The sequence below is a fragment of the Ailuropoda melanoleuca genome, chromosome 11 (assembly GCF_002007445.2).
Source record: "Ailuropoda melanoleuca isolate Jingjing chromosome 11, ASM200744v2, whole genome shotgun sequence".
NCBI lineage: Eukaryota > Metazoa > Chordata > Mammalia > Carnivora > Ursidae > Ailuropoda > Ailuropoda melanoleuca.
The window spans coordinates 77,768,238-77,794,591 of NC_048228.1; the positions used below are offsets into that span (position 1 = coordinate 77,768,238).

At 42.8% G+C, this 26,354-nt stretch overlaps 1 protein-coding gene across 1 annotated transcript in view; it reads left to right on the forward strand.

Annotated features, from left to right (window-relative positions):
• Positions 1-2,908: 2,908 nt before the first annotated feature.
• RBM47 (RNA binding motif protein 47) overlaps positions 2,909-26,354 on the forward strand; it is a 158,611-nt gene continuing 135,165 nt past the window's right edge. Inside the window, 2 exon segments of the mRNA XM_034671911.1 lie at positions 2,909-3,041; positions 3,189-3,347. The gene's annotated coding sequence lies outside the window, so the exon portion shown is untranslated.

Consider the following 26,354-nt stretch of genomic DNA (forward strand, 5'->3'; position numbering starts at 1 on the left):
CGATCACAAGGAATTGGTTTACGAAGAAATAATAATAGCAAGAACAGTGAACAGCATCACTACGTGCAGGGATTATTCTCAGCTGTTTACATTTATTTATTGCCTGCATCAGTTAGGTCTCACCTGTACTGCTTTGAGTACAGAGTCTTTGGTCTTTAAGAAACACACATTGGGACGCCTGGGTGGCTCAGTCAGTTAAGTGTGTGCCTTTGGCTCAGGTCATGATCCCGGGGTCCTGGGATCCAGTCCTGCATCGGGATCCTTGCTCAGCAGGGAGCCTGCTTCTCCTTCTGCCTGCAGCTCCCCCTGCTTGTGTTCTGGCTCTCTGACAAAGAAATAAAATCTTAAAAAAAAAAAAAAGAAAAGAAACATATTGAGGGGCACCTGGGTGGCTCAGTCGGTTTTTATTCTCACAATTCTAGTAGTAGGGAAGAGTAAAAAGCAGTAAAAGACCTAACTCCACTACTCATCAGCAACTTGAAACAACTGCTAAGAACCTCAGTTTCCTCATCTGAGCAATAGGGCAATGCAAATGATTTGTGCTTTGCTCATGCTTCCCTTACATAGTCGTGATGGTCAAAGATGATAATATGTCATTGGAGATGCTATGGAGATGAGTGGTTATTATTATACCTTCATTTTGCCTCTGTTGATGAGAGCCTCTTGAAATAGTGTCATTCGATCTGAGATTTAAACATGGGCAGGAAGATTCTCTGGAGCCTGGAGTAGTTTTTTTCCGGGTACAAAGGGTAATACCATTTTTTGAGTACAGACCTGTGTCAGGAACTGTGCCAAGACTGCGCCTCTCATTAACTCTTAAAAAAATCTGGGGAAGTAGCTGCTGTTACTTTATAAATGAAGCTGTGAAGCTCAGAGCAGTTAACCCGTTTGCTCAGCATCACATAGCTGGGATAAAACTGAGATTCCAACTCAAATCTGCGAAACCAAGCTCTATGCTGTTTGCATTCACTCTAGCACTTTGCCTTACAGGCAGAAGGGAAAGAAGGAAGCAGAAAGCAGGGGTCTGCAAACCTAAAATGCCCCAGGATCATGGGATTTGCCTGAGAATGAAAATAATAAAAACAGGCATCAAGGCTCAGCGACAAAGAAGAAATGATGTTGGCGGACATTTCTTTGTTACAGCCTGCTGCTTAAAAAGTCAGTTTGATTTTCACATACTCCTGGGGACGACAGTGGGAAGTAGTTAGGAACAAAGATTATGACCGTTTAATAGGTGGCGGTGGGCAACACTGAGAAAGAAGAAGCAGAAGTGCCAGGCAACATTCGAGAGAAAGAAACGGACTCAGAACTGCCATCCGGACTTCCTTCCAGGGACTTGTGCCCCCATCAAGGTCACCTGGAGTCACAGACCTCCACACTTTCACACTCACTGTATGATTCCTGGTCATTATTCTCCAGGCTTTGGCCCAGGGCTTCTTATGGAAAATCCCATCCTCAGGTGGAAAAATCAGTAAGCTGGAGAATGGCCTCTCTCGAATCCTTTAACTCAAAGCATCCCTGACAGTGAAAGGTTCTGGAGACCACAAACCAGACACTTCTGAAAAAGAAAAGAAAAATCTGAAAAATGCGTACGTTGCCTTAAGGTTGCGGAGCCCTTGTTCACGCCTGGCAGTGTGAACCCTTAGATGGTACCATAACCTCAGTATATCCTCGCTGCCTGCTGCAGCTAGTTTGCTCTCCCCTGAATTGTTGAGGAATGAACCCAGAAAGGTGTTTAATTGATCTGAGTTAAATCTTGCCCCCATTAGGGAAGATAAAAAACCCAAAGGGATCTAAAATGCTTGAGAATTCTCTACTGGTTTTGAGGGGTCATTTTTCCTAAAGCTGGCAAATGATGCTTTTAGATTTAACTAGAACCTGCAACTAGTCCTGGTCTCACTATGCAGTGAAACTTGAACTAATGGACCTGAGTGTCTTCATCTGTAAAATGGGGTAAAGTAGCTCGCAGGATTGATTTGTAAGATCAGATAAGATGAGGTGGGTGAAAGTGCTTGGCTAAAGCACCAAGAGCCTCATTAACGTAAAAGGGATGGCGTTTCTTTCTTTCAAGGTGAAGCTAAGTGGAGGAAAAAGAGTGTTCTGTCAGCACTGATCACATTTTTTTAGCCTTCAATAACCCCTTTTTAATATTTATGAGGGGTTTAAGAATTATTTCCCCCTATTTCACACTGTTTTTCAAATGGCAAAGACCATTATTTGGCCTGGGTCAGCTTCTAACTAAATAGGATAAATAACTTTCCCAGGGTCAGGCAGCAAGCAAATGGAGTTACCTAAATTCAGTTTAGCATGAAGCACCCATCTAAGGTTGATTGCTGGTCCTGAGTTTCCTATTCCTGAACTTCATGGAATGCACAGGCCAATTTATCGCCATGTATTTTGTCAATCTTGCAACTTTTAAGTGAGATGAAAATCAGCTAGACACTCCTTTACAGGAACTTTACTTTCCATTGTAATCAAAACTGTCTACAATGTAGACTGTGAGCAAAAATCTCATCTTTGGAATCTTCTAGAAACTGAGCAAAAGTCTCATCCTTGAAATCTCCTGGAAGCTGGGAGATCAAAAAACCCCTGCTCCCTGCCTTAAAGCTAGTGAGCAGCAACGATGGGTCTAGAGTCCACTTCCAACTCTGATCATACCCTGTCCTCTTCAGAGAAAAGCCATATTACAAATACAAATAATAATGATAATGATGATGATAATAATAATAATGGCTGCTAACTATGTATCAGGCACTGTTCTAAGTCCTTCTTATGTACTAACTCATCTAACCAGCAGAAAAACATTTTTGGACTAGTCCTTCACTAAAATAGCCCAGTGAGAAACCGTACTTTTTTTTTTTTCTCAGTTGGTGACATTGCAACCCGAAATCACAACTCCGTTTTAGGTTCCTGGTGGTGCCTGCTTCCTCTTCTAGTTTGTTTAGTCACAGAATTCGATTCCTGTTGGCCGGTTACGCGCCTACAAACAGGCTTAGCGCTCTATTGAAATGCGTGAGGCTCCTTAACTCTTGTATAAACAGGTAACGCGAAGGGGTGGGGCACAGATTGCGGGTTTCTTTGGGATGGGGATGGGGTGGGGGTTCGAGCCAAGTCCCCAGAGATCAGGCCAGGTTAAGGGAGGGCTTGGCTGCTGTTTTTAAAGGCAGTGTTTTTTGTTCCCTTTCTAGAAACCAGCTGTAACTTTAGGTCAGGGCGCATTAAAATGAGCCGCTTCTGAACGAGCAGCGCCCAGGCCCCAGGCCCTGCTGCGAAGGCCCCGGCAAAGGTCAGGGTTTCGGCCGCGTGACGTTCTTTCCTGCGCCCGTCCAAGCGCTGCTGTGCCTCAGGTAAGGACACTCTGGGAGGTCCCCCCTTCCTCCAGGCCCGCCGCGGGGCCGGCTGTGAGACTACCTGGTTAAACGGCTCGTGTACCCGGGGGAAGAACCGGGCTGGGGGTGGGGGTGGTTACTGATCGGCTCGTCATTCAACAGCAGGTTCCTTATTCCTCCAACATGGTTCTGCTTCGTTTCTCCAAACAGCCCAAAGGGGGCCAGACGTCTGAGGGCAGATGTCCTCAGGTGAAGCAGGTGCCACTTCTGGGGCCATGTCTGGATGTCAGAAATGGATGTGACTTTTGGAGCGGGCGAGAAGTCTGTTTGGTGAAGTCCCCAAATCTCTGCCGTCCGGGCAGATTCCACCCCCCCCCCCTTAACCTTCAGCAAAGGTATCTGAGCTCCTAAAACAACAGGAATGTTGCACTGGCCTTTAGCCAGCGGAGGCTCAGCGAGCAGGATAAAATTTCAGTGCAGATTTACGGGAAGTTGCTGGTGTTGGGAGTAAAAATCTGGTTTGGTGAGTTTAAGGGAAGGGAGTAGACGAGAGACAACCTTGCTACTGTGAGGCGAATGGCCTCGGCTGGGGGAGGGCGGCGGGAGGAGGGAGGAGGGGAACAGGGAAGAGCTCGGAGACCAGACACGGAGCGCTCCCCGTGCGCAGCGCCCGCCGCAGCCGGGCTCCCGGGGCCACTCGTCTCCGCCGGGCTGCGGACCCGGCGTCTCTCGGCCAGTGGAGTCGCCGCGCTTTCCAGTTCTCGCTCCCGCCAGGAATTTAGCCCCCGAAAGCTGCCTTCTGGTTATCGCTCCCGCTTCCCACTTTGGAATGTGCATTTTGGGACAGTGAGAAGCCGGGGCTTGGGGAGTTGTCCTGTTGAGAGAATTTCTCTCCGCAGGTTTCCAAGGTTAAGACATTCTGACAAACTGGAATTCCCAGAGCCTGGGAGTTAAGCCTAAAACGATCTGTTGCTTTAAGCGGCGCAGTGGGGAGTAGCTGGACACTCCTTATTTTGGTTTTACATTAAAAAGAGGGAGGCCGAGAAGATGTAGGTTACTTCCTAGCTGTGTAATTTGCTACCGGGCTGTGAATGGTGTTAATTTCTGAAGTGGGCGACTCCAAATACATAACAAAGGTAAGGTGGTTTTTGGCAATCCTTCTAACTACCTTCCCTTAATCTTACATCTGGGTCCCAGTTTTCAAAAAAAATTTTTTTTCTTTTTCTCTCTTTAGCCCTGATCTCCCTCATTGTAACACTTTCCTTCCAACTCTGGTTTATTTAGTGGGAAAGAAATGGTTTATAAAAAGATTTTAAAAACGTCAGCTTCTGGAAAAGCAGAAAATCATACACAGTCAGACCCATCATGTTTCCTCTGGTGATGAAACCTTTTCCACAAGAAACAGATTTCTTTTTTCGCCCTTGAAAAGACATGACTGGGCCATCCAGAGGCACAGGTGACTTTTAGAATCAGATTATTAAAGTGAGATTGAGGAAATACTCATGACAGGCATCTCTCTCGTTTAAATGTTAAGGTGGGGGGAATGAAGAGGGATGTCTTGCTGCACAAATTTACCTCCAAAGGTAACACTGAGCGAAGGAGGTTTAGTTGTTTAAAGTTACAAATTCAGTCTGTGTGAAAGTGTAGGGCTGATGAATTATGACAGCTGACAAATCACCAGTCACCGGATATTTAAGAAATCAGTTAAAATAAATGACATGGAATTTTTCAAATAAGTGATTCATTTTTTAAAATTAGGTAACTAAGTTCATCTACTCTTGGGTACTGTCCCAAGACATTTGGGATGTGGCTTCTTTCTTGAGGCTTATCAAAGTGATAGAAAGGTAGTGTCCTTAAGGTATTTACTTATAGGCCATACTGGTTTTTATGAAAAATCAAGCAATTTTTTTCTAGTGGCATCTGAATGACTCACTCATTTGTCTTTAGCAGGAATGCAGATTAGAAATGTGTTCTTTATTTCTCTGACTGACTTATTTCACTTAGCAAAAAAAAAAAGAAAAAAGAAAGAAAAAAGAAATGTGTTCCCTGCTGGAGTCACACATATTTTTCAGGAGAGAGAAAGCAAAGGGTTGATAACCCAGACATGAAGAAGTTTTAAGCACAATTGCACTTAGACCGAGAGCATTTGCGAACTGCAGGTGCCCATTCGGTTCTAACAGGTGAAAGATTGTCAGTGGTGGACAGCACAGCCTCTGGACGCCGCAATGAGATAGCGCTTTGTGGGAGTTTGTGTTGCTGTTAATTTAAAGAACAATTTTGGTCAGATTGATGGTCAGAAATCTTGGAGGGAAACAAAACCAACTCAGTCTGAAAGGGAAACAGGAGGAAAAAGAGAGAAATGTGTATCCTTTCTTGTCCACCTTACCCCTCATTCACCCTGTTCTGATAGGAACACAGTTGGCCTCCTTGTCTTAATAACTGCATACGGGAGAATGAGGAATCAGAAATTTCACAAAAGCCTAGCTTCATTATTAACGTTCAAGATCTGTTAAATGAGGAAATAAGCAGAGGGCAACAAAGCTGCTAGCCTCCCTGTCATGCTTCCTTACCTGACTCGGCTGCTCATAAATTCATTATGTTCAAGAGTCTTTCTTCATGTACGTGGAAAACAAATCAAATTTTGAGGATACTGCAGCTTCCGCTTGGTTCGCGAGTTTTCTGAAGCTTGTAGGATTGAAAATCTGGCATCATCTTTATACTCCAATCTCTACAGTTTTAATAGTCAACGTATTTGTTTTTGATTTCGTACTGCACTGCTCTCGGCTACATTTTGAAAGGATTGTGACCAAAACAGTTGGTGACAAAGATTGAATCAAGATAGAAAGCAAGGAAACTGTGCTTCTGGACACGTGTCCTATATACTTGCTCTAACTAGTGTTTAAACTACTCACATTTTTTTTTTCTTCCTCGCATGATAAGAACATTCAGATTAGACTGTTCTCTTTGGTTTATTAGTAATGGAACCTGTTCTAGGTAGTTTAAGATTAGAAGGTTAAAGTAGATAAATTATTATTATTTTATTTTACAAAATGTGTTTGCTTTCCAAATTCTACTCCTGATCTGAAGATTAAGATCGAGTCCCAAATGATTGAGGTTCTACTGCTAGAGGGAAGTATTTGCCTGTTTGAGACACGACTCCACCTCCACATTTCCCCTTCCTTCTGATTTTTCAGGAACAGGCAGAAGAGTAGATAGATGTAGGGGTGCTGGTAGGAGGAAGGAGATCCCAAACTCGGACACAAGGTTCAAGGGAAACTGTGATGAGGTTTTCCCAGACGGTGCATAATCCTAGAAAAAAAACTTTGCAGAGGGCTTAAGTTTGGCATTCATAAGATTTAGGAAAAGGATGTGTTTTGCCTGAATCTAGAATTTGTGTGCCAAACATTTAAGCTCCAGTGAAGACGTGCATGCAGTTGAAAAAGTGGTTGTCAGAATGGTTCCAGGTTAAAGGTTACTGGAACGTTTCAACCGCTGGCCTGAGGAAGAGAGATTTTTCCTCTTGGGAGCAGTTTCTGTGTCTTATGATGGTGTGGATTTTCTGGTTTAGTATTGTAAGAGGTACGGGTTAGTCCCACAACCACCTGCTCAGAGTAATTGCTTCAAAGAACAACTGGAAAAAAGACTTTGAAGAAGGGCAATGCGGGAATGACTTGGGTTGTGAGGTAGGAGGCCTTTACGTTCTCTGGCAAAGAACTGTCGTGGGAATGACAGTAAGTAATTGTTCAGTGCCACCTCACAGTTGTTGAAGACATCGCAGGCTAGAGGGATTTAGGGGGAAATGGCACCCTGCCACTTTCATGTGTGTGGTCTGAATCATCTTGTCAGGAGAACTCTCCTGAGGGGGTCTGCACTGGATTTCTGATGGTTTTTGTTTCTCTCATAGTTGTTTCCCCTTCGTTTCTGTCAGCATCTGTATGGGGGAGAGGAGACAGAGGGACAGGATAGTCTTTCCCCTGGCAGTCGACGTGCCCCTGCTTTTTAGGACCTTTTATATTTTGTCCTGAAAAAGGGGTGAGGGAGGAATTCTCCAGTGAAAGTAGAAGGGGAGAGAGTGTCTGGAGGAGTACGTGGCGGAGAAACAGGTGAGTTCCAAATACTGCTAGCGATGTGGAATGCACTGGAAAGCTCCCGTGGAGATTTATTAATGCCCTCAAACTGATGCAGGTGGACTGGCAACTGTAGGATTTAGAGGCTCACCCTGCCCCCCCACCTTTTGTAATTCAAATGCTCCTCGTATACTGTGATAGATGGCTAATTTGAGTGGGTTGAAGATACCATCCCTTGGTAGGACCAGAAGGAAACTGATGACAAAAGGAAGACTTTCAGCTGCGTTACCGCCTTCCACTCTGTCTTTTCTCCCGTGGCTTAAGGACACCTAAAAAAAATAAAAATAAAAAATCACAGCTCGGTTTCTGTGTATAATATGAGCATTCGGTTTTGTTGCTGTGAATATTCTGTTGTTGTCATCACAGGAACTTCATTTGTGCAAAAATGATTTGTAGGTTTGTTTAGACGTACGCAGTTTCTATGTTTGTAAAATACAAAACATAAGTAAATGGCTACTGTCCCAGAATTGACAGTAGTTCATGGTTGCTCTTTTGATAAACGCTATCATGTTTTAAGAGTGAAGTCATTCTAGAAATCAGAAGTGCAGTCTCTACCTTTCTGAAGGCCAGTTAAGAGAGATGACATCAGGAGAGGACAAAGGGCTGGTGTAACCCTGAATACCCTTTGTGATTTTGGGAAAATGTGAATCCTTTGGTCCTAGCAGAGTCCTGATAGTGCAAAATACATCTCTTATTTATAAGTTACAGCTGTTCACATTAATCAAGAAAACCATCTCCAGTCTCTGCAAATCATACTATTTGTCTTTGAGGATAGTTTCTGTGATTCTTAGGAACATGATGGCCCAATACTAGGACCATGGTAGGTGCCAGGTGTGTATATGTTGAATGAAAGGGGAGTTGCTGATAGTTCTAGCTTCTTGACTGTGCTTTGCTTTGGCTAGTAGTCAGTTTTGCTCCTATTCCTCCACCAACTGGGGAGAAAGACAGCATGGTCCCAGAAACTATGGATAATTGGATAATCCATATGTGGGTGAGCAAGTGTTAACTGTATGTGCCAATGGGCAGTGGTTGAGGTGTGATGAATGTGGGGCATTGTGCACCAAAACAGGAACAGGATGCCTCTCCACCTGACCAAGGAAATGCCAACCTGTAAAAATTAGAATAAAAATATTTACCTTTCAGAGCACTGAGACCTGGCTCAATCATTTTTGTAAAGCATTTCACATCATGCCAAAAGAAAAAAAAAAGTATTTAAAAAAATGAAGAAGATTTTTTTTTTCAGGTGCTTCTTCTCTGAGATCATTCTGAAAATGTTTATTTGAGCCTTTCACCCTCAGGTCAGATATTCATGTTTCTAAAAGTAGGGATCCCTGTGATGATAATAGTGCTGTGATTCTCGAAAAGATGGCTTAACTAATATTTTTTTCTGTTTGTTATTTATTTTTAAAAATAATAGCATGGTTCTTGGTACACCAAGCTCTTGCCAAGAGTAGGCCCATCTTCTTAGTAGGCTTCCCAGGACAAAGTGGCCTTTGTGTAACTGTAACTGGAAGGATTTGGTGGCACAGGAAACTCAATGGGGCACTGCAACTTATTATTAACAGAAAATTCAATGGCCTGATATGTGTGTGTGTGTGTGTGTTTACTCTACCAGCTGATATCTATGATATATATCTCCATGCAGATGATCTCACTATTGTAGACTTTCCCAGGGAAGAATCTGGTGGTTGGGAATTTTCCTTGGAGTTCAGTTAGATTATAGAACACAAAAGCTGTAGCATGCTGACACAGAGGAGAGCTCACGTCTGTGGACTAGATTGTTCTCAGAGTAATCAGCAAAATTTGGTCACACGTGGAAAGAAAGAAAAGGTGGTTAGCCAGAGTGAAAACTACAGTTTGGGGAAAAGGGATGACAGTTGCGCTAAATTTAAACTCCTTGGTAGAGTGGCTAAAGGTATGGACTGCCTTGATTCACATCATGGCTGTGTCACTTATGAGTGAGGGGACTTTAGGTGGTTACCTAAAAAACAACACAAAAACCAGAAAAACTCTCTGTGACTCAATTTTCCCAACTGTAAAAATGTCCGCCTTATGGGGCTGTTCTAAGGAATAACTAGATTGCTGTATGAGCAGAGCTTGGCATGGCGCTGGGCACGAAGTCCGTAGAATGTGGCGCATAGTCAACATGGTAGGCACGTGTACCATGTTTTGATGTATTTCTGTGTTTGAATTCTTGTCTCACTACCCTCCTTCCTGTAAGAGTTTTCTTTCACGACCTCTTCTGCTGGTTGGAATCCAGGATTCTCTTTCTAACCTTGCTGGTGGGCGTTGACCAAGTGGCCATTGCCTTTGCACACAGGCACTACTTTGCTAAGTTACTTTTGGTTTTTGTATTTTAGTTGTGTGGAGAAAATGTTACTTAGAATCACCAAGGTACACTTTTTTTCTTTCTCTAGGTAAATAAAAGATGTTGATTAGAAACAAAAGGAATAATAACTGTTGTATCTGTTGGTGAGAGACCACCAGGTGTCCTGCTGAAAACTGAGTAGAGATGCTCAGAAATGGTGGGTCGCCTGGCTGGCTCAGTTGGTAGAACATGTGACTTTTGATCTTAGAGTTGTAGGTTCAAGCCCCACATTGGGTGTACGGGTTACTTAAAAAAATAAGATCTCTAAAAAAAATTTCTCGGAAAGGGCTAATGCAAAGTAGAAATATTCTGTGTAAAAGACCCTAACTACATCAAACTTCAATAGTTGCTGTTACAACTTTTGTTGGTTAGTATTAGCTAGTCATAACATAATAAATAATATGGGCCTTTCTTAGACCTGCCACAGGCCTTATCTGTGTATTTCCCATGGCATTTTATATCACTTCTTACTTTTGTACATTCACTGTTTTCCCTACCAAACACAAATTAAGTTCCTTGGAGATAGGATTTGTGTCTGAATAATATTTGTATTCCTCAGTGTCTCTGGTATATAGTTGAGTGCCTAATAAATAAGAATTTCTTAGCCTGGGGACACCTGGGTGGCTCAGTCAGTTAAGCGTCTGCCTTCGGCCCAGGTTGTGATCCCAGGTCCTGGGATCGAGCCCCGCATTGGGCTCCCTGCTTGGTGGGGAGCCTGCTTCTCCTGCTCCCTCTGCCTCCTCCTCCCCCTGGTTGTGCTTTCTCTTTCTCTCTGACAAATAAATAAATAAAATTAAAAAAAAATTTCTTAGCCCAGATACATTGCCATCTAAAATAATGGCATTTTTGCATTCCATGGGTATGTATTATACTGTTTTTTTCTTCCTTAAGTAAGCTCTACCCTCAATGTGGGGCTTGAACTCAGGACTCTGAGATCAAGAGTTATATGCTCTATGGACTGAACCAGCCAGGCACCCTGACTATACATATTTATTTGCATGACTTCTCCACCCCTCCCCAACAAGCATTTTACCCCAAATTGTTAAATAAAGGAAATATGATGGAGCTGTAGTGAACTCAGGCAGGGCTGAGCCAGAACAGAAGCCCTATCCACAGTCCAGCCTCTGAAGGCATGGCGGGGTGGGGGAGGCCAGGGATAGAGAGGGGGTGAATTTTTATGGTGTGCCCATTGCGTTGTTTAAAAGTTCATACCTCTTCTTTCTGCTCTTTAATATCCTTTAAAAAGCTCAGACCTGTTACTAGGTGACTATGAGAAGCTGAAGAAATGCATTTTCTCAAAATTAGGAGGGATTTATTAGATAATTTATTAGGAAAAAGAGCATTTTCTCCAAATTAGGGGAGATGAACAGAGAGATCCAAGAGAGGAAATAATGTCAGGTGAACACACAGATCTGTGAGCCACAGTGGTGTGGTTCTGTCCGTGGGCTGGCGCAGTACCCTTGGCCAAGGAGAGTGGTGAGGAAGGCAGTCAGATGATCAAGAACTGTTGAGAGAATCGCTTCTAGTGAAATCCTGTTTGCAGAGCAAAGGGATTCTACCCACTTAGTGCAAACAATAGTTTGGCTCAGGCGCCTCCTCTGCTCTTTGCCCTTCATTGTGGGTTCCAGGATCCACCTCAGGTTATGTGTAGGTTTGCCAGTGAGTAAACTGAACCTACCAGCTCGGATTTGTGCTGTGTCTTTGCAGTTGCTCTGCTGTCTGTCGTCTGTCTGTAGAGATGGCCCTCCCAGCGCTGAGACCAAGCCTGGGAAGGCAGGGATCTTGGAATATCCTCCCAGCACAGCACCCTTCCCAGAGGAACCCAGGAGGAATCACTCTCCAGTAGTTTCTGTAGGAGGCACACAGACCCTGAAATTAGTCGTAATGCCCAGGTTCTCACATGGCCTAGTAATTTGTTGTGGGTCTTGCCCTTTCTCCACTGACTAGAGCTAGTCCCTGAGCTAACTAGTCCTTAGAACTGCACAATCTGCTTTTCTGTTCTCCTTGCTTCCACCTTTGCCCTCACCCCCACACTGTTCTAGACATGGTATCTAGAGGAATTATTATTTTTTCAAGGTGTTATTTATTTGAGAGAGTGCAAGTGGGGCGGAGGGAGAGGGAGAATCTCAAGTAGACTCTGTGCTGAGTGCAGATCCCAGCACAGGACTGCATCTCTCTGGACCCTGAAATCATGACCAAATTCAAGAATCAGTGTTTAACTGACTGAGCCACCAGGCACCCCTAGAAGGATTATTTTATTTTATTTCATTATTAAGATTTTATTTATTTGAGACACCAAGAGAGAGAGATCACGAGCAGGAGGGAGGGGTAGAGGCAGAAGCAGACTCCCCGCTGAGCAGGGAGTGGATGCAGGGACTCGATCCTGTCCTGGGATCGTGACCTGAGCGGAAGGCAGACACTTAGCCGATTGAGCCACCCAGGCACCCTAGAAAGATTATTTTAAAACAGAAGTCAGATCATGTCAATCCCCTGCTGCGATGCCCCCTCCATCTCACTCAAAGCCAGTGAGGCACTCTGTTTCTAGTCCCATTACCTCTTTAACTTCACCTCCTATCACTCGTTCCCTTACTCACTCTGCTTTAGCCACGGTTTCATGCCTCAGGGCCTTTGCACTGGCTGTTCCCTGTCTCTGAACCATTTTCCCCAAATATTTGCCTGGCTCACTTTTTCACCTCTTTCAAGTCTTTGTTCTTCCTCCCTTTATCTAAAATAGTACTTCCTCCTTCCTGTTGGCTCTCTCTATCTCCCTACCCTGCTCTATTTTTCTATTTGGTACTTCTTAGCATGCTGTATAATGATACAGTTCACTGTCTCTTTCCAGGAGAGGGCCTGCTTCATTTGTTGATGTATCCCGAGTACCTTAGGGTGGAATCTGCCACAAAGTAGGTAGTCAGTAAATATTTGTCGAATGAATGAATAAAACCCAGAGGCTTTTGCACAGCACAGGTACGACTGGAATTGTAGTATGATTTGAGTGTTCTACTCAAAATACAACCACAAACACATCTTTCTGAATAAGCATGATTTTCTCCCAGACCTCCTGTAGGAAGCTGCCATATTTTCTCTGGTTTTCTTGTTTTCTGTGCCACCAGGAGCCCTTGATGGAGGCTGATGACTACGTAAAGAGCAAGGCAGGGCTGAGTGTGGGGATGGCGCAATCATTTCAGCACTCTGCTGTTTCCAAATCAAAGCCTTGTCTTTGGCAATCTTTTTGTGATTTCCATGTAATTCTTACAGCCCTGTTTTGAACCAGTCTTGTGAATTGCATGCCCTACAGATAATTACACTTGTCTAACTCATGGTACTATACACTTTATTACTTTTTCTATTGTCATTTAATTGTAATTAATGATTGTTCTGGAAGTGACTGTCAAGTTTTGTTTTTTGTTTTTTTAAATAATCCCTTTTGACCTTTGAGATTTTGCCAAATGCTTATTGCTATTACAGGACTCCATCTAGATTTTTCTTGATTGCAGAGCTCACTTAGGTATTTTGCCTTGACATGGCATGCAGTGAGTGGTGGTGTCATTGTCTGTGTCTTTAATATTTCCCCATCACTTTTGCACAAAACCTCGGTCTTGCCTTTTACTGAGTGGCGTAACACCTCTCTGATCTGTTGCACTTGAGCTCTGGCCCTGCTGTCTCCCTTTCCACGGTTAACTTGGTTTGGCAAAACTGGACTTCTTGGTCCTTGGTGGCACAGCTCTCTGTGTGTCCACCTGCCTTTTCTTAGGGCTATAACATAGCCCTGGAAAGAGCTTCTCCAATGGCTGGTAGAATCCTGTGGCTCCTAGGCTTGGAAACGGTAGAACTGGGCTTGAAGGTGGGTATATACTCCATCCAGCAAGGTTCTTTGCATTAAAAAAAAAGAAAAAGGCAAAAGTATATAAATTCTGCTTAAGGTACATGAAGATCCTGGATTTAGTACTTTTGACTTTCGTCGATCATGGCTTGTGGCCAAGTGAGAATTATTTGGATTTTTTTCACTTCCAAGTTGATTTGGAAGCTATCATCACAATTGATAGTCACTGGAAAATTGGCTGAAGAATTAAAAAAAATGAAGTATACCTAATAAACAGCTAATAATGATAGTCCTTCCTGCAAATCATTTTATTACTTACTATATGTACAGAATGGGACATTAAAAATGAACAGCACATAAATGTTAAATTAGACTTATCTTTAACAGTATACTATGTAGATAGCCCTGGCGTTGTTATTTACGAGTTAGAAAAATTTATCAAAATACAGACCTAGGAAATAGGTATACTTGAAAAAAAAGATTAATATGAACTGAACTGGCTTAAACCAGACATTGAAAGACCTATTTTTCTTATATGGGCACAGTCTCAGCTGTTATTTAGCGAGTAGCTGCTGTGTGCCGGTCCCTGGGTACCAGGTATGCAGGGGAGGATAAAAGTTCTCTGCCTCATGGGCTTTCTTCAGGCGTGGAGATGGGATTCAAGACAGAGGGAACTACTGGGAACTAGATGGTAGTAGGTGGGACTCTCCTAGCTGGGTGGTCCAAGAAGGCTCCTCTGGGAGCATGGATGCTAAAGGTATCTGATGGATAGGAGGATCCTTGGATGGATTTATGACAGTCCTAAGGCTGGAAAAAGCTCGACATTTTGGGGGTCTTAAAGAAGGCCAATGTTGCTGAGGTGCTGGGGTGAAGGGCCGACGGTCATAAGATAGGGCGTGGGGGTTGCTGAGACCTAGAATATGTAGGCTTTTCAAGACCATGGAAAAGAGTTTGCATTTTGTTCCTCTTGAGCCCAGTGGAAAGCCATGAAAGGGGGTTTGCTAGTTAAAAGATAAGTGACTGCTGGGTGAAGGCGGGATTGGAGGGAGGTTGTCCCAGCAGACGGGCAAGAAAGGCTAACAGTGGAGGTGGAGAGAAGTCAGTTGACTGCGTCCGATTCTTCTGTGCCTCCTCCTGCCTTTTTTACAGTGTCTGTTCAGCAATGGCAGGAGTTTCAGCAACTGGTGGAAATAGCAAGATTTGGTGATGGCCTGGCCATCCAATCCATCGAGGATTCGGGCTTGAGTTACCAGCTGCAGGGGGGAGACTGAAGGAGAGCAGGTTTGAGGGGGCAGAAGGAATCAAGCGCTCTGGTTTGACGTGTTTACTGGGGTGCCTATTAAACATGTCAGGGAGATGTTCAGTTTCCCTTTGTATCCAGCGCCATCAACAAAAAGGGAGGCACCTCTTCTAGGCAGCTCTTTTGTATTTCTCTTTCTCACTAGGGCCACATTTACAAATACAGTTTAGGTGCGCGACCTTTATATATCCCAAACGACAAAATAATATTCTGACACTGAGTATCTGCTGTGAATGGAAAACTGATGGTGGGGCTGGTGGGTTAACATTAAAAAATCTTGGGGCTCCTGGCCGGCTCAATGGGTAGAGCAGGCAACTCTCGATCTCGGGGTTGTGAGTTTGAGCCCCATGTTGGGTGTAGAGATTACTTTAAAATCTTTAAAAAAAAAAACCATGAAAAAATCTTAAGTATAGTTTCAACCATCGAAGATCTCTTCTAATTAATTAATCCTATTTATACTTAATATTTCAATATGGAATGTTTGACATTTGCATTATATAGTTAACATATGTTAATGCATGATAAATATATATGCCAAGATAATTAAATATATGTTTAATATAGAAAACATATTTAATTCACATTACATACCAATCCTTATTAATAACATTTAATATTGAAAACCAAGTGTAAATCACGCATGAACAAAGATTCATCCCGTATTACAAAAGATAAAAATATTACAGGATGAAACTGGATTTCCTTGTGAGTTACAACCACTTAGGGGCATGCAAATTCATGCTGTAAATGTTGACCCTTAAAAATGGAGCCATTAAAAAAAAATGGGTCCATTTAGAACATGCACATATATTTGTCTCTTCCTTGCCTGATGTTACAAAGGGTCCTCTGCACTTCTGCATATTATGTAAGTGGAAACTGGAAGCCAGTGTAGACATACTTTAAACTACATTGTGAAAAGCTGATTTGTATCTCTAGGAAACCCATATTTTGGACTTGTAGAGCAAGTACTGGGGGTTTGTTTGCAAATAAGACATACGGCTTTTGGAGCTTAGAGGAATGGAAGCTTTATCTGTTTTAGTACCACCACTGCAAGCCCTTCTCCCCCACCAGTGGTTTTTCCAAAACAAACAAACAAACAAACAAACAAACAAACAAACCCCAAAAAACAAACAAAAAACCCCTCCAGCATATATTTTTAAATCTGTAGAAATAAAATGCTATTAAAAAGCACTTAAAAACTTAAGTCCAAANCCCAAAAAACAAACAAAAAAACCCTCCAGCATATATTTTTAAATCTGTAGAAATAAAATGCTATTAAAAAGCACTTAAAAACTTAAGTCCAAAAAAGTAATGTTTCAAAAAGTCATCAATAATTAGGGGTGGGTGGGTGGAGGTGGGAGAAGAGTTACAATGGATAATGTTTGGTAATCATGGCTATAGAAACCATCAGTGGCTGCAGTCTTGCATTCTGGTGTGTCAACACCCATGGAGCCCACGAGGCATGATCAAATTTATTATTGCTTAATTGGGCCAAGTGGTGTGGTTTGGGTTTATGCACAAGATGGGTCACTTTCCAAAAGGATATGTAGTATCATTTAAATTCTGTTTTTAATAAGAAAGACTTTGGTGAGGAACTGCTATAATGTGTACTCTCGGTAGTCACATAGAGAAAGGAGGTGAGGCTTGTGCTGGGTAATTGCTGGACAGCTATCTGTTACTAAATATTTGAAGTTGAAAGTTAAAAACAGAAAGTAATAGCAGCTAATAATGAAGACTGACATTGAATGAGCACTTACTGTATGGTAGGCATAACTTTATTCAATCAACAGAACTACCACTAAGAAGTAGGTCCTATTGTTACCCTCATTTGACAAATGTGGAAATGAGGCACTACAGGGTCAGGCAACTTGCCCAGAGTAAAGAGTGGTCAGGATTCAGACTGTTGCAAAGCTGCCTACATGAGGTCAGGTTTGGGAAAACCAGCACACCAGGACCCAGGCTTCTTACCAAGATCTGTCCCTGGCTTAGCAGATAAGTGACCTTGGACATGGAACTTCACCTTACTGGCTTTCAATTTCCTTGCCTTTAAAATTGGATAGAAGGGAGGGAAGATTGGGGCTAGTCATGCTTTGCACAATGCCACATTTCTCTAAGTCCTTTACTAGCATGGTTCATATCTGTGAAAGGTGTCTAAAGGGAAGATCAAGGTGGTAGGGGTAAATGGGGGGAAGAAAGTTGAATTAGAAGGGCAGGCAGTCTGGCATTGAATCCCAGGAGGAAAACTGCTGGGTTAGATGGCTTGTCCACATCTTGCAAAGTTCTTACAGACTTGATTCTTGATTCTTAAATCCCATTTGGGATAGAGATTATTGCTGGCATATAGGGCAGTTCGAGACCAGTGCTTCTCTGCTGGGGAAGACTGTCCTCCAGGGGACTTTTGGCAATGTTTGGAGACATTATTGCTTGCCACCATCGGGGAAAGGTGGGGTGCTACTGGCATTTATGAGCAGAGGCCGGGGATGCTGCTGAACGACTTGCACAGGACAGCCCCTCATAACAATTACTGGTCCCCAAATGTCAGTAGTGCCAAGGTTGGAAAATGCTATTTTGGACAAGTCTTTGCTTGCCACAACCACTACAGTCCCATGCAACTTGAACAGATAGTGTTTTTTCCTCTAGTTTTCTTTTCTTTCTTTTCTTTTCTTTTCTCTTTCTTTCTTTCTTTCGAGAGAGAGAGCACCTGCAAATGGGGTGGTGGGGAGGGGCAGAGGAAGACGGAGAGAATATGAAGCAGGCTCCATGCCCAGCTCTATCTCACAACCCTGAGATGATCTGAGCAGAAATCAAGAGTTGGCTGCTTAACCAGCTGAGCCACCCAGGCGTCCCTGTTTCTTCCTTTAGTTTTTAGCACCCATCTCCTTTCTGAAGATTCAGGGTCAGAGAAGGGATTTGGGGGAGAAGGTTAGGGCAAAGTTGAACTGAACTCTGTTCTTAGGTTGCAAGTGTTTGCCAGCACCCCAATTAACAGTTTGGAAAAATCCCCAATTAGCGGTTTATTTTTCTCTTTGCCATGGGTTCAGTGCTTAATATTAGTCACTGCACTCCCTTTCCAGGTTCTGAGAATTTTTCCTTGGGTCCTCCTAATGTCACTGAAATACATACTTTTGTTAGGCTTTTTTTTTTTTTTTTTTAAAGAGGTGTCTTGGCATTTGTACATTTCTAGCAGAGCCGGGCTTTGAGAAAGTTTGTTAGAATCTTTTCAGACCTAAAGATGCCTTCAGCTGAAAGTTCTAGGTTAAGTAGAATGAAAGTGCCCTATGTTTTAGATCCAAGTCTGGATCTTAAATTCATTTAAAATGGAAAATCCTTATACAATGCTTTAAAGTCCATGAAGAGAGAAGGTATCTATTAACTAAATACATGCTGGTGTGTAGGCACACTGTCAACAGCTTTGGAAAGACAACAAACATTAAAAGATGACTAGAAATGAACTCTGTGTGCTAGGCTGACATTTTCCTGTGAAGACACATTTTTGGCGATAGATGATGCCCTGTAGATTTGGGGAAGAAAGATAAATGCGTTTAGGTTTACAGTTGTTCCAAACTGAGGGAAGCTTGGTTCACCTAGTTACCATAAGAAATTAATTACAATCGTGGAACACCCTTGGTGTTATGCCAGGTCAGGTCATTTAGGGTAATTCCTGGAATTTCTAGTTACAGCTCTTTGAATGTCAGATACAAGACCCTAGATATCATTATCTCTTCACACCCACACTTTATCAGCCCATGATGAGTGAATTCATTCAAATTCTGGGGAACTTCTCTCCATTTCCCTGTCTTCTATCTTTAGGAACAGCTGGTTCTACAATTTACTACCCTCTAAAGGCAACTTTCAGGCTTCTAGATGTAGCTAATTTAATTGCGCCCTGGCCCTCTTGTCCCTTCATGCTTTTGACGTTTGACTTTTTTTTTTTTTTTATTAAGTATGCTCCATGCCCAGTGTGGGGCTTGAACTCATGACCCTGAGATTGAGAGTCACAAGCTCTACTGACTGAGCCAGCCAGGCGCCCCTTGAGTTCTATTTTATCTCAGTCTTCGTTTTCTGTTTTGAAGAGGCATATGTCTTACATGGAAAACTAGCACCCAATGCTTGATTATTTAGTTGCTTCTCATGATATTTTATATAATCATATATATGTATATTGTATACACATTATATGTATACATATATACATATATGTAATATACATAAATATACATATTACATACACATATGTGCATATTATATGCATATATACATATTATACACACATATATACATGTATATGTATGCATATTATATACATATGTATATAAAAATTCATGATATCTTTATGTTGGACAATTAAAATGTTCTCTGGCTTTTCCCAAGTCTTTTTTTTTTTTTAAAGATTTTTTATTTATTAATTCGACAGAGATAGAGACAGCCAGCGAGAGTGGGAGAGGAAGAAGCAGGCTCATTGCAGAAGAGCCTGATGTGGGGCTCGATCCCATGACGCCGGGATCACGCCCTGAACCGAAGGCAGATGCTTAACCGCTGTGCCACCCAGGTGCCCCTGGCTTTTCCCAAGTCTTGAATAATGCTTTAAAGTTTGCTTGCAAAACTATTCTTGAAAATTCAATATGTTTTGTTGGCCTTTTTGGTAGTAATAGCTCCAGCCATTTATTGACTGAGTGCATGTAGGTTTTATACCAGGCACTGGAGATGTGAAATGGGTAAGAAATACTCTGGGTTCTTAAGGAGCTCACAGACAAGGTGAGACATATAAAGCAACAAAAAAGTTCTTTTGTTCTTTTTAGAATAGAGAGGTACTTATTTATCCAATGATTCACTGGAAACTGTTTTGTGCCTACATTTATCTTCTAGAAATAAGAAAAGGTCTGTTTTCAAGGTGCTTATGGTCTGGTACAGACAGACGGACACATTAAAAATGAAGTGTTCTAGATACTACTGGAGTCAGTAGCATCAGTTTCACCTGAAGAGGCATAGCAGGGAAAAGGGGGAGATATTTAGGGAACTCCTCGTAAAAATAAGACCTTTAATATATTTAACATTTACAAAGCATGTCTAAGTGCCTGGTCCTATTCCAAGCACTTTACAGAGATTAACTCATTTAATACGCATAAAAACACTATGAGGTACATACAATTATTATCTCCATTTCACAGACCAGAACACTGAAGGACACAGAGGTCACGTGACTTGCCTCAGGTTACATAGCTTAGGACAGAACCGAATTTGAAACCTGGCAGTTTAGCTCCAGAATTAGAGGGGATTCTTGAATGAGTCTTGATGGAGACTCAGAGATATGGAAACAGGTAGGCAGTTGCCATTTGGGGGGAATCCCTGAGCCCAGAGAGAGATGAGGCGGAGTGGGAAGAAACCAGATCACAAGGACTTCGTGTCATGGGCAAAGCGTGTACTTTATAGAAGGGGGGGGGGAAACTAAAAAAGGAAGAAAGGAAGAAAAAGCACCTGAGTTCTTACTTTTTCTTAAATTTTGTGTGCTTTTTCTTTAAGTCGCTTTGTAATGTGGTTGCCTTTTTCCACATAGCTGTCCTGCGCCAGCCCGCAGTTCCGTATGCGACGGTCCCTCGCTTAAACTCACTTAGTCCTCGCGCCATCCCTGTGATACTGAGAGTCCCCGTTTTACAGAGGTGGCATCAAGGCTCCTTGAGGAGACTGTTGAGTTCACAGGGGACCCACAGTGGAACCCAGGTGTAAATTGACGTTCTCATTGTTTCACACCTGCCTCCCCAGGCAAAGTGGATCTAAAAAGAAAAGGGTGGAAGTGTATCCAAACATTGCAGGCAGCTCACATGTTTCGTGCCATCGTGTTTTTCCAAATCAGCGATGACAGCAGGATTAGCAGACTGACTCTGAGGGATGTACCTGTACTACGCTCGCCTTCGCACAAAGGTGCCGTTTTTGTGGGATTTCTGCGCATGTATTTACCTCGTACCACGTGTGCACCTGGAGTGCGGCTTCTGAGCCAGGGTCTTGGATTGGACCCGTCTTGCTAACAGTGGCTTTGGCGGGTCAGTGATTATCAGAGCAGAGATCGTTACCGCTCCAGCAGTCTCCAGATTAAGGATTTGCATGTTTGCCGGGCACAAACAAGCCTGGTTGACAGGAGAGAAAAAGAAATCCAAGTCTAAGCTTGTTTCAATCTCAATGGCGAAAGAAAGAGCTTTTTATACTGTTTTGTACATAATCTTAATACTCACCGGGGTTGGGCCCCTGTGCAGGGCATGCGATCTTTTTGCTACTGGGTTGGAACTTTAGAGCCTGCACGCTTGAGGAAATAAGTTATTCCCCAAACCTGCTCTTCCCTCAAGTGTGATGTCCTGCTTGTTATATTGACCAGCATTTACTGGAGCAGCTATGAGGGACTGGTCATTCTGCTAAATTCTTGGGCGCTGTGGATGAACAGGACACTCTTCCTTCCCTCAAGCTGCTCATACTCCAGTGGGAATAACTGACCTGTCCCAACTTACAGTCCTATAACAAGGCACGTGATCTGCACAGGGGACCCGGAGGAAGGGGCAGTCAGAGAGGAGAGGCGGTCTTTTAGCTGGATTGTTGTTGTTGTTTGGAGATAATTCACATACCATGAATGTCTCCATTTTGAAGTGTAAAATTCAATGGTTTTTAGTATATTCACAAAGTTGTGCAACCATTACCACATCTAATTCCAGAACACTTTCATTACCCCAAAAAGAAACCCCATGTCTGTTAAGCAGTCACTCGCCATTTCCCTCTCCTGTACCCCCTGGCAACCACTAACCCACTTTCTGTCTCTATGGATTTGCTTATTCTGGACATTTCTTATAAACAGACTCATACAATATGTGGCGTTTGGATCTGGCTTGTTTCACTTAGCATATATATTGTCAAGGTTCATCCGTGTTCGTAGCAGGTATCTGCTCTGCATTCCTATTTAAGGCTGAAAATATTTTGTTGTATGGATATACCACATTTTATGGATACGTTCATCAGTTGGTGGGCACTTGGTTTCAGCTGAATTTTGAATACATAGAAGGGTTTCTTTTGAGGCATAGAAGGGAGGTTGGATTTTCGGGTGGTTGAAACCCATCATTTTAATGAACGCATATGTATGTAGTACACGGCTTGTTGGATGCTGGGCGCGTTTTGAGCCCTTTACAAATACTCACTTTCTGAGTTCTTGTTACAGCCCAGTGAGGTGGCATACGAGGGGCAAAGATGCACAATTTACGCGGGTTACGAGCTAGTCAATGGAGAGCCGAATCCAGGCAGTCTGGCTCCGGAGTTCATTGCTCAACCACCACCGGGCTGGGCCACAAAGGCGGGGTCGTGCGGCCAGGCAGCCCCAGTCTGTGGAACTGTCTTGGTGGGGTTAAAGGGCACGGGGGTGCAGGAGAGAGTGCTAGATGAGGCCAGAGACTGGGTGTCCTCCGCTCAGCAGCTGTCCTTGTGAAAGATTCATCTGACGTGTCATTCTCCGATTTAAAAACTGCTCCCTGTTCTTCATCTTTCTTTCTTTTTCCTTTTTAAAGATTTTATTTATTTATTTATTCGGGGGGTGTGGTAGGGACGGCAGAGAGGGAGGGAGAGAGACAAGCAGACTCTGCTGAGCGAGGAGCTCCTGTGTGGGGCTCAGTCTCATGACGCTGAGATCATGACCTGAGTCAAAACCAAGAGTCAGATACTTAATCCGTTGAGCCACCCGGGTGGCCCTCCTTCTCCATCTTTCTCCATATTAGTTTCCTAGTACCAACCATTTCCTACTATCTTTCCAATTTTTCCCATATCCATATTTCACCTATATCATCATTTAATTAATTCATATTTTTCTTTAAGTCAGCTCACTTTTGTTTTGCTTAAATACATTTATTTATTTATTATTTTTTAAAAAAGATTTTATTTATTTGAGAGAGAGAGTGCTCAAGACAGAGACCACAAGCTGGGGGAAGGGGTATGGTGGGGGAAGGGACAGGGGGAGAGAGACAGGCAGACTCCTCGCTGCTGAGCAGGGAGCCGGACTCGATGCAGGGCTCGATCCCAGAACCCCGGGATCATGACCTGAGCCAAAGGTGGACGCTTAACCGACTGAGCCACCCAGGTGCCCCCGAATACGTTTATTTAAAGTGGAACTTTATCTCACTACCTTAAAAGAAAACCCAGTACTTTTCTAATTTGCATTTCAGTAAACCAAACCATTAAAATGAAATTGTTGTACTCATTAGATGAAAGCGACTTGCACACCAGTACATGGGTCATATTTATTGAGATATTGGGGCTTGCAGGATAAGGTTCAAACACCCTGCTAGGCCTTCAAACCTCCATTTCAGTCTACACTCCAGCTCCATATCTAGCATTGGTACCCCGTGTGGCTGTCACATCTAACATGCTTTCCTCCTGCCTGGACTCATCATGCTTTTTCATTACAATATGTTGTTTCTGGGGCACCTGGCCAGCACAGTTGGTTAAGGAACCGACTCTTGATTTTGGCTCTGGTCATGATCTCAGGGTCTTGAGATGGAGCCCCGCGTTGTCCTCCATGGTCAGTGGGGAGTCTGTTTGATATTCTTTTCCTCTCCCTCTTCTTCCACCTCCCCACCCCTGCTCGCACACACGTGCCTCTCTCTCTCTCTCAAATAAGTAAATAAATCTTTAAAAAAAAAAAATGTCGTTCCTTTGACTGTCCTTCTTTCTCTTTCCTCTGTCTTCTTCCTTCTTCCTTTCTTAAGACTAGCTCAAATAACTTTTCCTCTCTAAATCATTTCCAATCATCTGGATTCCTCCAGAACTTGGCTCTGAGATGTCTTGTCTTACATTGCTATTACTTGTTTAGTGTGTCCCTAAGATTGTATGGTGCCTCAAGGCTGGGAACATTATTTGTTGTATGATTAAATGATTGGTTAGGGCCAGTGAGTAGAGACCTTGAATGTGATAGTATTATGAACTATAGCATTCCTAAATCATAGAATGTTTCAAAACAACCAACAGGATTAGTACTCTTTTTAACAAAGCCAAGTGGGGTTGGTTGTGTGTGAAAGTCAAATGAAGGAGTGAGATCCAGGAAACAGGGAGAGAAATAGAAAATAAGCACAGATTAAAATGCCTGGTGCCCAAAAGGCGATCCACGAAATCTGAAAATATACATGCTTCATGGACCAGGTATATTCCCAATAGAAATCTGTACGTATGTTCACCAAAAGATAAGTTTAACAATGTCCTTTGCATCATTAAAAATATTTCCAAACAGGACGCAGACCAGATACCCATCAATAGTAGAATGACTTAAAAAACCATGGTCTCTTCATTCAATGGGATACTAGATATAAAGAGAACAAACACCTATTATTGCATACAAAAATATGCTAAGACTCACAAACACGATGGCGAAAGAAGCCAGACCCCAAAATATAAGATCCCCTTTTGCATAAATCTCAAAAATAAACAAACAGGGGCGCCTGGGTGGCACAGCAGTTAAGCGTCTGCCTTCGGCTCAGGGCGTGATCCTGGCGTTCTGGGATCGAGCCCCACATTAGGCTCCTCCGCTATGAGCCTGCTTCTTCCTCTCCCACTCCCCCTGCTTGTGTTCCCTCTCTTGCTGGCTGTCTCTATCTCTGTCGAATAAATAAAATCTTTAAAAAAAAATAAACAAACAAATCTATGGTGTTGGAAATCAGGGTAGCAGGTCCGCCTTGTGTGGATGGTAACTAGGAGGGGACATGAGGGGGACTTCTGGTGTGTTGGTGACACAAATGTGTTCAGTTGGGGAAAATTCAGTTAAGTACTCTCTTAACCTGTACATTTCCTTTATATATGTTGTACTTCAATGAAAAGTCTGTATTTTAAGAAATGGAAAGAAAATAAAAGTAACTAGCAAAAAAAAAAAAATTAAAGAGCCTTTTTCCAGAAAGAAATAAACAGCAGTTACGAAAAATAAGCAGAGAAGCTGGTGATGAATCTAAGATCCTAAGCTGCTTCTCTCAGTTTCCATTCGGCTCAGTTGTCTTGGGATTTATTATTGCCATGTTTGGCTATGCAATTGACAATTGCATTTTGTTTTGCAATATTTGAATCATTTAGAGTCATTATTCCTTTTCATCTTTAGAACATCTTTACAAGAGTTCATTATTACCCACATTCTCCAGATGGGGAAACTGAGACCCAGAGAGATTTCTTAATGTCCTCACTTACAGATTTGGTAAGTGACTGAACTGAAGCTATTACCTCTGTCTTGTCCGTGACTCTGGGCCACCTGGGGTTGGAGGTTGTACTTGGACTTAGAGTCTCCAGGAACAGAGGGGAGCGGAAGGGGGCTGGCACTAATGGAGGGAAGGGTGGTGAACGGTCTACATGATAAATCCACAATGGAAGCCTTGGAATTAATTATGTCAAGCCAACAAACAAGCAAGCAAAGCTTTTTTGACATGTGAGTTAAACCCATTGTTCTTTTGCTGCTTTTCTGCTTAAATAATTAGGGGTCTTAAGTACAAATTAAATGACCTCAAGGTAACAAAAAGGGAGTGCCATTGACTTGATTGAGTTGTAATTGAAAATGTTTTCGGCTGCTTTCATTTAGCTTTCAGCAAACACAAACTTTCCATGCATGGTCATGGAATCATCTAGCATGTTTTCAGTTGGACAGGACCACAGGGGCTTTCTGGTTCGACATTCCATCCAATGCAGAAATACTTCTGCAGCGTTAGTGATGATCATGGTCTGATAAATACATGCATGCAGAGCTTCCCGTGGGCCAGGCAGTCGTTACAGCTGTCTGAGGTTGCTGTTATTAATATGTCTGTTTGACAGGTGAGCAAACTGACTGAGAGAGGTTAAGCAACTTGCCGTAAAACACACAGGTAATTACAGCAAAGCAGATCTTGACACAGTCTTCTTGATTCCAAACTTGGAGGGTTTTGTTGTTGTGTTACTTCTCTGCTTCCATCTTGGCCTTGAATTCCTACAATGATCATTGCATCTTCGTTTCCTTGAGACACTCCAGGCTGGGAATGAAAAACCCTACTGGGAAGCTTTCTCTTATATTTAGGTGGAATCTTCTTTCTCTTAACTTTCATCTATGGGACTCAGTTTTACTCTCAAGAGTAATACCACTTAAGATCCCTCCTTTCCAGTGAAAGCCGTATGTCCAGAAATTAAAGGTGAGGGGTTACATTAGTTCCAGAAGGGCTCTGATGATCTCTTGGGGGACAACAAACTACCCCATATCTTAGTAAGTCAAAAAACCACCAATGGGTACCTAGCATCTCTCATGACTGGGCATGATTTGAACAGGGCTCAGCTGAAAGATTCTTCGGATATATGCGTGTCAATAGGAATCTGTTGGTAGTATTCAACTTGCATCTAGTGTGGTCCTAGAATCCAAGATGGCTTCACTCATGCCTGGCATCTT